The sequence below is a fragment of the Chiloscyllium plagiosum genome, chromosome 3 (genome assembly GCF_004010195.1).
Source record: "Chiloscyllium plagiosum isolate BGI_BamShark_2017 chromosome 3, ASM401019v2, whole genome shotgun sequence".
Taxonomy (NCBI): Eukaryota; Metazoa; Chordata; class Chondrichthyes; order Orectolobiformes; family Hemiscylliidae; genus Chiloscyllium; species Chiloscyllium plagiosum.
Genome location: NC_057712.1, coordinates 48,239,710 through 48,254,327, shown reverse-complemented (window position 1 = coordinate 48,254,327; position 14,618 = coordinate 48,239,710).

Below are 14,618 nucleotides of genomic sequence, written 5' to 3'. Positions count from 1 at the left end.
TAGAATATCTTTGGATTACTCTTAACTTTATCAGCCAATGCTATCTCATATCTCTTCTTTGCCTTCCTGATTTCTCTCTTAAGAATATCCCCACCCTCTTTATACTGATTAAGCAATTCAGTTGAACAAAGTTTTAGATTAGATTACTTATAGCGTGGAAACAGGCCATTTGGCCCAACGAGTCCACACTGACCCTCCAAAGAGTAACCCACCCAGACCCATTCCCTAACTAATGCACTTAATACTATGAGCTGTTTCTCATGGTCAACTCACCTGACCTGTACATCTTTGGACCGTGTGAGGAAACTGGAGCACCCAGAGGAAACCCATTCAGACACAAGGAGAATGGACAAACACCACATAGACAGTCACTCAAGGAGGGAATCGAACCCAGCTCCCTGACGCTGTGAGGCAGCAGTGCTAACCACTGAGCCACCATGCCGCCCCAAGTTGTCTATATCTAAAATAAGATTTTCTTTTATTTTTGACTAGAACTTCAATACATTTGTTCACCCATTGTTTTTTTAATCTTACCAGCCTAACCCTTCACTCTAACAGAAACAAAATGCCTCTGAACTCTCATCCTCACACTCTTTAACACCTCCCATTTGCCAGACATCCTTTTATCTGCAAACAGTCTACTCCAATCAACTTTTGAAAGTTCTTGCTTCACTCCATTAAAATTTGCCTTACTTCATTTAAAATCTTTAACTTTTATGGAAAGCTTATCCTTTTCCATAACCATTTTGAAACTAATAGATTTATGATCACTAGACACAAAGAGTTCTCCCACTTTTACTTCAGTCACTCTTGGTCCGGTTGTGAGAGTGTTGTTGAACAAATGGATCTCAGAGTGCAAGTTCATAGTTCCTTGAAAGTAGTCTCAGGTAGATAGGAGAGTGAAGAAGGGACTTGGCATGCTTTCCTTTATTGGTCAGAGCATTGAGTGCAGGAGTTGGAAGGTGATGTTATGGCTGCACACGACATTGGTTAGGCCACATTTGAAAATTGTGTGCAATTTTGGTCTCCCTCTTATCCAAAGGATATTGTAAAACTTGAATTCAGAAAAAAATTACAAGATGTTGCTAGAGTTGGAGGGTTTGAGCTGAAGGGAGAGGTTTAATAGGCTGTGTCTGTTTTCCCTGGAGCATTGCAGGCTGCGGGGTAACCTTAGACAGGTTTATAAAATCATGAGGGGTATGGATAGGGGAAATAGACAAGGTCTTTTCCCTGGGGTGGGGGAGTCCAGAACAAGAGGTTTAGGGTGAGAGGGGAAAGATTTAAAAGGAACCTAAGGGGCAACTTTTTCACACAGAGTGTGCATGTATGGAATGAGCTGCCAGAAGAAGTGGTGGAGGTTGCTACAATTATAACATTTTAAAATCAGCTGGATAGGTACATGAATAGGAAAGGTTTGGAGGTATATGGACCAAATTCTGACAAATGGGATTAGATTGGGTCGGGATATCTGGTCAGCATGGACGAGTTGGACTGAAGGGTGTATTTCCATGCTGTACATCTCTTTGACTCTATGACTCTACAGTCTGCCCTACCTTATTGCCCAAAAGAAGGTCTAGTTTTGCTCCTTTTCTAGTTGGAGCGTCCACATATAAATAAAGAAAATTTCTTTGAGCACATTTGACAATTTTATCACCATCCAAACCTTTAGCATTATGGTAGTCCCAGTCAATGTTTGGAGAATTAAATTCCTCTCATAAAGAAATTAAAGTCTGTGTAGTATTCAGTGAAGGCACATCCAAAGAATTATTAATCCCACTATTGTTTTTACATCCAAATTTACGGAATTCAGTTTGTTCAGTTAAGGGAATACAATTCAATCCAGTGAGTGGCTTTAAGATTCTATTGTACTTGCTTGACTGCTGTCAAACAGTCTGTATTTTTATCATATGCACTCTTCTGAGAAGGTTGTCTAAAAAAGCTGAATAGTCTCAAAGCTTCAATGCATATCTGATTTATAAGTCATATTATGAGTACTTTTGTCTCTTGTGAAAATGAGAACAGGCGGGTGAGAACTAAATGCATTCTATCTTTCTATATGGTATTTGGCATCACAGTAATGTAGAAAATAGGAGTAGGATTAGGCCACTCAGCCCCTCAAGCATGCTTTGTTAATCAACTAGATCATAGTTGGTCTTTTATTCAATGCTGTTTGCTTGCACCTTCACTTAATATTGTAAATACCTAGAAATCTATCAGGTTCTGACTTGAATTTAATCAATGACTGAGCCTTCACATAGAGAATTCCAAAATTCCTCCTCATCTCATCTTAAGATGGTCTGTTTCTTATTCTGTGACTGTGTCCCTTAGTTCTAGGTGCCCCACATCGAGAAGAAAGATCCTTCTTGCTTCTAATATGCTGATGCTGTAAGAATGTTGTTTGCTTTAATGGATTACCTCTCATTCTTATAAACTCTTCAATCTTTTGAACTCTAAACTCTTTCATCTCAATCTTTAATTGGCCTTGGGGTAATCTGCCTATCCCAGGGATCAGTCTGGCAAACCTCTGTACCAATCCCTTTATGGAGAACTAGGACTAACATTTCAATTATATTCCAACTATATTCCAACAACATCAATGACAACATGCACTGACATAATATCTTTGACATGGAACAAATTCCTAACTGTTTCTCAGGATCATAATCAGACAACATTTTATTTGGGTGTTCTAGCAAGTTTCTTTCTACATGCTACCTTGTTCCTGCTTCTTGTCTACTGTAAGACTGGATGCCTTCTGGGAGTTGCTGAATAGCTGTTCCACACTGTTAGGCAGCCAATAAAAGAGTCAGATGAGGAAACTGGTAGTAGGGGGAGGAATGGATGCCTAATGTATCTGGAGCCCATACTTCAAAGATTTTCTGCAGCTGGTTGACAGGGGCTAGAAGAGAACTTTGGAAAATGTCCAGTGTGATTTTGGAGGCATAAGGGGGCCACTGATTCAGCTACAAGTCATCTAGCAGAGGATTCTTGCTCCACAATAGTGCCCTGAAAGCTGTGATATGCTCAGTTCTTCAAAGTGACACTTCCCAGCCTCCAAGATATTTCAGTAGCTCCTAACTCTCCTACTGATGCCACTGGAGGTTCCAGACTTCTGACTCTCTGTAGACTTATAGTATTAAGAAGCCATGCACTGTTCTTAATTTGGCAGTGAACTCAGAGTGGCTATTTAGCTGTTTACATCTTGGTGAATGAATGAATCAGTCTCACTGTTTCCAAGCATGTAGGCTCAAAGTGTCCCATTACGTCAGTGCACCAAAACACCTCATAAAATTCAACATTTTAATTTGATTCGGTAGATCCTTCTGAATCAATTAAATATTTCCAGTATTTTCTGATGTTACTTCAAATTTTCACCATCTGCACTTATACTATTTCTAGAAGTATATAATGTCTAAAGGAATGTGTTCAAGGAATGACTTGGGGGAGAGAGGTAGAGAGGTGTAGGGAAGGGATTTCAGAGTTCAGAGCACAGATTGCTAATGGTGGTTGGAGGGGTCCACGATGACTCTGCCTGGTCAACTTTGTCCCATGTGCGAGGAGTTGATGACCCTCAGATTAAACTCATCAGCCGTTTTCTCTCTCTCTCAAATGAGAGAGCAGTCTATGATTCTCTGGGGTAATGGTAACTTTCTCTTAATAATGCCGTGATGAAAATGTACTTTTTGAAGAAAAATGCTTCAATGTGCATCACATGACAATATAATTTAATGTAGTAGACATCTTCAATGCTTCCAATACCTTTTGCCAATTCAATTACCATTTACCCCCCCAAAAATTATATTTGTTTATCAATAATTGGCCACATTCTGTTACACAAAGGAGTAGAATGCACTGAAAAAAATTGTATTGCATTTTGCTTTGTTTGCCCTTGCCAGGAGGAACTGTGATTTTTTTTTGAGTTGGTTTTTGACAGCCCTTTCTGAAAGATTGCTGGGGATTTTCATTTATTTATAATATTCAGAAAATCGATTTCTGTTGGTAAGGGCTTCTGCTCAAATAATCCCAGTGATGTGGCAACAATGTGAACGGGGATTTGGACAAGTACTTGTTCTGTTTTATCAAGCTCTAGATTTGTCATGAGGGTACAACAGCTAATCAATCATAATGTAGTGCTGTGAACACTTAGTCATGCCAGATATTTTCTTGCAACTCTCATTGTTTGGAAATAATAATGTTTGTGACTATTTCAATAATTGAATAGATGGGATCAATCAAGTATCTCCATAGAAAGACTCATATTTATCTAATGCCTTTTATAGCTTCAGGACATCTCAAACGTTTTGCAACCAATGATGTACTGTTAAAAGGAAATCACAGTTGCAAGATAGAATTTTTACAATTAGAATTTTATTGTCATGTATGTTTGAGTTCAGAAGTATGAGTACAGTGAAAAGTATACAATGTTGCCATTCCTGGCACCACCTTAGTTACAAAGATACCGAGGTACAAAATCTTACATCCGAACTAGCGAAATAATAGAGAGCATAGAGGGCTGACGTGGTGGCTCAGTGGTTATCACTGCTACCTCACAGCACCAGGGACCTGGGTTCAATTCCACCCTTGTGTGACTGACTGTGTGGAGCTTGCACATTCTCCCTCTGTCTGCATGGGTTCCCTTTGGGTGCTCCAATTTCCACCCACAGTCCAAAGATGCACAGGTTAGATGGATTGGCCATTTTAAATTGCCCAGAGATGTACAGGTTGGATGATTTAACCATGGGAAATGCAGAGTTACAGGGATAGGGTGGGGGTGGTGGGATGTCCTTCACAGGATCACTGTGGGCTGAATAGTCTGCTTCCACACTGTTTCTATAATTCCATACAGTAAAGAAATGAAGTTCAATAAAATAAAGCAATTCTATAAAATAAAGTAGTTCAATAGTCTTTTTTATTTGCTTAGCCATAATTAGCTTGCACTCCCTACGAAGGCTCAATGTCCTCCACTTTGGCCCTCTTTAGCAGACCTTGGTTGTCTACTCTCACCACCACTGCAGATGCCAGAAGAGCTCCCTCACCGCCACATGGAGCCCGCTCTTTCCACATTGGGCTCAATCTCCGGCTGTCAAACTTCCGATTCAGGTCCCCAGTTGCCACCACGCACTGAACCTCCACCCAACTGCCGATATGCCAATTTGGGACTCCAGATATTGCCAGACTCCAGACCCAATGAAACCATGATGCCATTGCCACTGTTGCCTCACAATCAAACTCTTTCTAGAAGGAAAGCTCGCTGCTGCCACAGATGCCAGGAAACCTGGGGTTGCCTGCTCTCAATGCTGTTGCAGATGCCAGGGGAGCTGTCTTGCCACAACATTGGGTTTATTCTCCCCACAATGCCTGGATCTCCCACATGCTGGGCTCACTCTCACTTTCTATAGTAAATACGTAGACTAAAATAAGCAAAGAAAATGAAAGCGAGGAAAGGCAGCAATCAATTTATACACAGGAAACTCCCATAGACACCACTGCGAAAATGGCCATTGAGTCATAGAGATGTACTGCTGGGAAACATACCATTCAGTCCAACTTATCCATGCTGACCAGACATCCTAACCTAATCTAGTCCCATTTGCCAGCATTTGGCCCATATCCCTTAAACCCTTCCTACTCAACTACCCATCCAGATGCCTCTTAAATGTTGTAATTGTACCTGCCTATATTTTAATTAAATTAAATTAAATTAAAAAATTGTGCTATCAAAGCCTCTGTTGGATCTTCCCTAATGGTAGTGCCAAATCATTGTGTCAGAACTGCTTATGACCTGAAAATAGCTGGCTGAAGATTTAACACTGTATCCAGGATGCTATTGGTGAGCATTGAGTCACAGAGTCATAGAGATATACAGCATGAAAACAGACCCTGTGACCTATTATAATCTAATCCCATTTGCCAGCACTTGGCCCATATTCCTCCAAACCCTTCCTATTCATATACCCATTCACATGCCTTGTAAATGTTATAATTGTACCAGCCTCCACCACTTCCTCTGGCAGATCATTCCAATAATGCATCACCCTCTGCATAAAAAAAGTTGCCCCTTACATCCCTTTTAGATTTTCCCCATCTCACTCTAAACCTATGCCCTCTACTTTTGGACTCCCCCGCCACAGGAAAAAGACTTTCCCTATTTATCCTATCCATGCCCCTCATGATTTTACAACTTCTATAAGGTCACCCCTCAGCTTTCAACGCTCCAACCCTGACAACATCCTTGTAAATCTTTTCTGAACACTCTCAAGTTTCACAACATCCTTTTAATAGGAGGGAGACCAGAATTGCACACAACATTCCAAAAGTGCCTAACCAATGTCCTAAACAGCCGCAACATGATCTCTCAACTTCTACGCTCAATGTTCTGTTGAATAAAGGAAAGTATACCATTGATGTCTTCACTATCCTATTTACCTGCAACTCCACTTTCACAGAACTATGAACCTGCATTCCGAGGTCTCTTTGTTCAGCAACACTCCCCATGAATTTACCATTAAGTGTGTAAGTCCTGTTCTGACTTGCCTTTTAAAAATGCAGAACTCCTGTAAATACAGAAAAAAACAGAACCACTTTGAAGAAGTCATACTGAATTTTAAATGTTAACTCTAATTCTTTCTCCACAAATGTTGCCAGACCTCTTGATTTTTTTTCTACACTTTCTGTTCATATGTCACCATTGAGTCTCCTTGTCTGGTCTCAGAATGAAACTCCATATCTTCACTTGTTAGGCATCAAAGGCATCAAAGACTTGTTGTACCCTGGCACTGGAAGTGTTGGACAGCTTTCAACAGAAGACCATGTTGCCATAAATGCTAAGGAAATAAGACAGCACGTAAGAGTCAGAGAGTCACAGAGATGTACAGCATGGAAACAGACTCTTCGATCCAACCTGTCCAAGCCGACCAGATAGCCCCACCCAATCTAGTCCCACCTGCCAGCACCCGGCCCATATCCCTCCAAACCCTTCCTATTCATGCACCCATCCAAATGCCTCTTAAATGTTGCAATTGAACCAGCCTCCACCACTTCCTCTGGCAGCTCATTCCATACACGTACCACCCTCTGTGTGAAAATGTTGCCCCTTTATATCTTTCCCCTCTCACCCTAAATCTATGCTCTTGAGTTCTGGATTCCCCAACCCCAGGGAGCCTATTTATCCTATCCATGCCCATCATAATTTTGTAAACCTCTCTAAGGTCACCCCTCAGCCTCTGATGCTCCAGGGAAAACAGCCCCAGCCTTTTCAGCTTCTCCCTATGGCTCAAATCCTCCAACCCTGGCAACATCCTTATAAATCTTTTCTGAACCCTTTCAAGTTTCACAACATCTTTCTGATAGGAAGGAGACCAGAATTGCATGCAATATTCCAACAGTGGCCTAACCAATGTCCTGTACAACTGCAACATGACCTCTCAACTCCTGTACTCAATACTCTGACTGAAAAATGAAAGCATACCAAACGCCTTCTTCACTATCCTATCTACATGTGACTCCTGGTAGCCAGTTTTGATGTGGGTTGTAAGTGTGTGTAGTCAGTTAACCCAGCTGCCACCAGGTGTGAAAACGGCTTACTTACTCCTTAGAGAAGATTTGCTCCGTCAGAAGAAAAGCCTGATCTGGAGAACATTGCTCAAAAAGTTTATAAGAGTTTGCAGGAAAGACAACGGCCAATATATTATTGGATCAACAGTAAGATTAGATTACTTACAGTGTGGAAACAGGCCCTTCAGCCCAACAAGTCCACACCGACCCACCAAAGCGTAACCCACCCATATATTTACCCCTTCACCTAACACTATGGGCAATTTAGCTGACCTACACATCTTTGGACTGTGGGAGGAAACTGGAGCACCCGGAGGAAACCCACACAGACACGGGGAGAATGTGCGAACTCCACACAGTCAGTCGTCTGAGGCAGGAATTGAACCTGGGTCTCTGGCGCTATGAGGCAGCAGTGCTAACCACCATGCCACCATGCTGCTCCAAAACTGATGTAAATTTGGCTGACCAACAGTTTTCCATCCCGCATGGCCAACTTGATGGGCAAGAAAATAAGTTGTTTAAATGTATTACAATTGCAAAGTCAGGAATGTAAGTCACATTTGATACAAAATGGCATAACCTAAAGGCAGAATGGAGATATTTTAGCACACAGCCTCTGGCAGTTTGAAAATGGTTTCCCACCAGCTAGAATTCTTGAGGACAGTTAAGGCTGGGCAACAAGTGACCACAGCGTTTAATGTGAATTAAATACAGTGTTTTAAAAATGAGCGATAGCATATGTTGGAGTAACAGGTGATTTTGAGAACAATGGTTCAGAAATCTTTCCAAAACTGGTGGTTATTTGGTGTTATGGACTCAATGACAGAGAGTGATCATCACTGCTAGTCAACAGCTCCAACGTTGTTATATCAATTCTTGAATAGCACAAGCCAAATAATGACTTCTTTGGTCTTTACCGATTTCAGTGTTCCAATATAAGAAACCATGACAGCGTAAAAACATTTAACAGAACAAAAGAAGTCCTGAAGAAGGGTCCCTGCATCTGAAATATTAAAAACAGAACATAGAACAGTGCAGCACAATGCAGGTCCTTCAGCCCTCGATGTTGTGCCGAACTTTTAACCCACTCTAAGATCAGACTAACCTACATATCCTTCAATTTACTATCATCCATGTGCCTATCCAAGAGTCGGTTAAATGTCCCTAACGTATCTTACTCTACTACCACTGCTGGAAGTGCATTCCACACACCCATCACTCTCTGTGTAAAGACATCTCCCAAAAAGCTTCCAATCACCTTAAAATTGTGCCCCCTTGTGATAGCCATTTCTACCCTGGAAAAAAAGTCTCTGACTATGCACTCTTTCTATGCCTCTTATCATCTTGCACAGCTCTATCAAGTCACTTCTCACCTTTCTATACTCCAATGAGAAAAGCTTTAGCTCCCTCAACATTTTTTCATAAGAGATGCCCTCCAGTCCAGACAGAATCCTGGTGAATCTCTTCTGCATCCTCTCTAAAGCTTCCACATCCTTTCTATAATGAGGCGACCAGAACTGAACACAATTTTCCAAGTGTGGTCTAACCAGGGCTCTGTAGAGCTGCAGCATAACCTCATGGCTCTTAAACTCAATCCCCCGCTAATGAAAGCCAACACACCATATGTCTTCTGAACAACCTGATCAACGTGGATGGCAGCTTTGAGGGATCTATGGACATGAACCCCAAAATTACTCTGTTCCTCCACCCTGCCTTAACTCTGTATTCAGCATTCAAACTCAACCTTCCAAAATGAATCACTTCACAATTTTCTAGGTTGAACTCCATCTGCCACTTATCAGCCCAGTTCTGCATTCTGCCACTGTCCCATTTCAACCTACAACAGCCCTCCACACTATCCACCACTCCACCAACCTTCGTGTCATCAGCAAACATACTAACCCACACTTCCGCTTCTTCATCCAAGTCATTTATAAAAATCACAAAGAGCCGAGGTCCCAGAACAGATTCCTGCAGAACACCACTGGTCACCAAACTAAAGGCTGAATACTTTCAATCTACTACCAGCCTCGGTCTTCTATGCACCAGCCAATTCTGTATCCAGACCACCAAATTTCCCTGTATCCCATGCCTCCTTACTTTCTGAATGAGCCCACCAAGGGGAACCTTATCAAACACCTTGTTAAAATCCATGCACACTACATCCACTGCCCTCCCTTCATCAATGTATTTTGTCACATCCTCAAATAATTCAGTAACTCTGATTTCTCTCTACAGATGCTGTCAGACCTGCTGAGTATTTCCAACAATTTCTTTTCTTGCATTAAATTGAGAACCTTGTCTTGCTTCTGTTTGTCTTAGTATATGGAATGTCCTGTGTACTGCAGAAGGTCTTGCACAAACTGTGTTCCAAAGACTTCAGCATAAAAACCTAGACAGACATTTGAAGTGGTGTGACCTTATCAATAAGATGTTAAACTGAAGTCCTACCTGCCCACTCAAGTAAAAATTGTGCATTGCAGCTCAGTCATAAAATCTAAGCTGCTGAAGCAAAATATAATGTTTACAAGCCTCTGCGAGTGGCTTTAATGTACTTTCCATCATATGACTGACCAGGAATCTCTTCTGATCTTGATGCCTTTCATTGGCAAAAAATTAGAAAGACTTGCAACTTGATACTGTTTGGTCATGCTTCAAACACACCTTTCTAGGCCATCAGGGGTTGGGACTCAAACCCAGATCTTTTGAGTCAGAGTCAGGAATCTATCTATGATGGATCAACACCTTCCTCAGACAGATAGAAGACTTTCCAATGGCATTGTTCTCAAGATGAGCAAGGGGGTTTTCTGAGGTCGCAGGCCAATATTCATGCCTCAGCCAATGCCATTTAAGTAGGTTATTATTTCATTGCTTCTTGTAAGACCCTTCTATGAGCAAATAGGTCTTCATACTACCTACATGACAAACAGTGACTACAATACAAAAGTGCTTCACACATAACTGCAGAATGCTCTTGAACAGCCTCAGATCATGAAAAGCTCTTAATAAGTGCAACTTCTATACTCTCTCCTGTTCATGGTGCATCAGGAATTCAGCTTCAAAACTAATGTTTCACTTTATGACTTGGGATTTTAAAAAAGTGCATAGTTATGAGCATGAGCAAAGAAATTATGCTCTGTGTATGCTAAGAAGTAAGTACCATTTTGAACACATTTTCCCATTGTTAAAATGGCAATTGTTATGCCTTCAATTTTATTGAGAGAATTTTTTTATTCCTTTATTATCCCACAGTAAAGATCAACTCAGATCTGAAAACTTGAAGCATGATGAAGAATCCTGTGAGATTTCCTTAGCAGAAATACTTTTGTTTCAAGGGGAAATGCTCCTGGGAATTAACACCGAAAGATGACGAGATAAAAAAACAAGACGGTCAATGATGATAAATGATTGAAGATAGTGGACAGACAATAGTAATGGGTGGTAGGTATTTTTACACCTTGTCCCTGATTTTCCGATGGACAGCAATTATTCCAGAATGGATAGAAGTTGCTTATGAGGAACCAATGGATCTGTATTGTACCACATTCTGAGATAATTGTCTGAGAAGTTGAAGATGGCACTGGGAAATTCCCCAAAGCTTGGAAATCCCTAAAATATCCATTCAAATTGGAAAATTCAATTTCTCATGAAATTGAGTAAATAGGTATGCAGGAAATGGTTGAATACTAAATACGTAGTCTAACTCATAGGTACCAATTCAACTGACAACATAATTACTACATATACACCAACAATGCCTCCTTCTGATCACTTATACCCCAGACTTGAACCTGACAACACTGTGGGGACTCAACTACCCTTCTCCCACTCCACTCCTGAATCAAGTTTTGACCAGAACAGACACCCCACCCTATCCCATGACCAACCAAACCAATGTTAACCACCAACACCACATCCATCTTGCCAGACTGTACTGGACCAGATCCAAAGCCAACCTGATAGCCCTGCTATTGGACTAGGAACTCATAACCTGCCATCATCCCCCATTGGCCCTGATTTCTCCCAATCGTCCCAACTTAACCATAAACACTACATGGAGAAAGTGAGGTCTGCAGATGCTGGAGATCAAAGTTGAAACTACTCATGACCTGCCATCATCCCCCATTGGCCCTGATTTCTCCCAATCGTCCCAACTTAACCATAAACACTACATCACTTACCTGATTCCACTGCCACCTTATGCCCTGGCACCATACTCCTTCCCAGTTATACCTGACCTACCTAACATCCTACACCTCAGACCACCTGGTACCCTACCATCCCAAAACATTAGCATTCACCTGATGAACTCATTGTGATAGCAGCTGCCAAAGTAGCTGTCAGGATCTTTCAGAATAGAACAGTTGACTTGTGAATAAGGGGGCATTTTTTCCCTTCACTGAGTGTTCTGTACTAAAAAAGAACTGTCAGACTGGAATCTCCCCTTAGAAATGTGGAGCTCCCGTTTTTAGTAAAAAATCTCTCTGTGAGGTTGCTACTCCTTGGAAAATCTGCCCCATCGTTTATGTTGTGATCAGGGACATATTTTGACACAATACACAAAATGTTTTCATTTTGCACCAGTTGTGAGTTCCAGTCATTTTAGATGGTGACTAACACCTCCATCTGTACCATTGAGAAAACTCATCCAATCATTCTACCAATCAGCTCATTTAGAAATGATAGGTAAGTGAGGACAAGTTTCTTGATGAACTACAGGTCTCGAAATCGATGACTTGCATTGATCACAGAGACTGTCAGTTTCTGGTTCCTAATGTCTGCTGTTCCAGGACTATTCATCAGGGGGTTTAGCAGCAAGAAAGTAGTTACTAGTTGTCATCTTGTCATCTGGTGAGAATGTTTGGAAAAGGAAAGTTGGGGTAGTTCAGAAGTCAGGGCAGGAGGGTTGCTTTCAGAGGCTACTCCCTTGAAACCCATCAGTGACTCTGATTGGTACCAATCTGGGGCAATTGGATAATCTGATCTCCCCCATCCAGCAGATGAGTTGCTATAGTTTCCCATTGGGAACAGTTACCTTTTCCACTTGTTGGGGAGAGATGGTGATCTGGGAGGCAATGGGTTGAGATCCCTAAGTAGCCATTAATTGATCACTCAAGAACCTTCAATTATGAAGAATGTGTATATCATCCAACCCAATCGCTGAGTTGGCAATATGGAATGAGTTTCTCACTAGGCCCTTCTCACAACCGCCAAGAAGAAAATGTTGCACATTTTTCATTTGTGTCATTTGCTTACAATTGATTTGCTGAATAGTTTAATCAGATTCAGGGGCAACCTTTTCACACAGAGGGTGGTACGTGTATGGAATGAGCTGCCAGAGGAAGTGGTGGAGGCTGGTACAATTGCAACATTTAAAAGGCATTTGGATGGGTATATGAATAGGAAGAGTTTGGAGGGATATGGGCTGGGTGCTGGCAGGTGGGACTAGATTGGGTTGGGATATCTGGTGGGTCTGTTTCCATGCTGTACATCTCTATGACTCTATGACTCTAAAAAAGATTGTGAAATGTGTTTTTTCTATGTGTGTTTGACCCGGGTTCAATTCCACTCTCAGGCAACTGTCTGTGTGGAGTTTGCATGTTTTCCCCGTGTCTACATGGGTTTCTGTCAGGTTCTCCGGTTTCCTCCCGTGGTCCAAGGATGTGCAGGGTAGGTAGATTTACCATGCTACCTTGCCCTGGTGTCAAAGGATGTGCAGTTTAGGTGGATTAGACATGCGAAGTGAAGGGAAACAGATAGGTGGCTGGGTCTGGGGGCTAGGTCAGGGTGGGAGGCTATTTGGATGGTCATTGTGAACTTGATGGAATTCTAGGGATTCTAAGTATAAACTGGGACTTGTTAATTCCATGTACAGGGTTTGACGAAGGGTGTTGGGCAAGATGTAAGCCATTTGACTATAGAGCTGGGTGTGTGAGGCTGAAAACAATAGAGCCAGAAATTAATGTTGTTCACAGACCAATCATTTTTCATTCTCATGATGTGGGTTAGACTCCAATCTAGTTTATTGGGAAAATGTGGTTAAAAATATGCCCACTTGCAATCTTGATTGTTGAGTAGTGATTTAGGCTAAGAGATGTGAAGTGGTGATGATTTCAACAATAATGGACTGTTTTTGATTTGAACATAGAACATAGAACATAGAAAACTACAGCGCAGTACAGGCCCTTTGGCCCTCGATGTTGCGCCGATCCAAGCCCACCTAACCTACACTGGCCCACTATCCTCCATATGCCTATCCAATGCCCGTTTAAATGCCCATAAAGAGGGAGAGTCCACCACTGCTACTGGCAGGGCATTCCATGAACTCACGACTCGCTGAGTAAAGAACCTACCCCTAACATCTGTCCTATACCTAACCCCCCTTAATTTAAAGCTATGCCCCCTCATAATAGCTGACTCCATACGTGGAAAAAGATCCTCACTGTCGACCCTATCTAAACCCCTAATCATCTTATACACCTCTATCAAGTAAACCCTAAACCTTCTTTTCTCCAATGAAAACAACCCAAGTGCCTCAGCCTTTCCTCATACAATCTTCCTACCATACCAGGCAACATCCTGGTAAACATCCTCTGCACCCGTTCCAGTGCCTCCACATCCTTCCTATAGTATGGCAACCAAAACTGCACACAATACTCCAGATGCGGACGCACCAGAGTCTTATACAACTGCAACATGACCTCAGTACTCAATTCCTCTACCAATAAAAGCCAGTACGCCATATACCTTCTTCACCACACTATTTACCTGGGTGGCAACTTTCAAAGATCTGTGTACATGGACACCAAGATCCCTCTGCCCATCTACACTACCAAGTATCTGTCCATTAGCCCAGTACCCCATCTTTTTGTTATTCTTCCCAAAGTGAATCACCTCACACTTAGCTACATTGAATTCCATTTGCCACCTTTCTGCCCAGCTCTGCAGCTTCTCTATATCCTGCTGTAACCTGCCACAGCCCTCCTCACTGTCCACAACTCCACCTATCTTCGTATCATCTGCAAATTTACTGACCCACCCTTCAACTCCCTCATCTAAGTCAT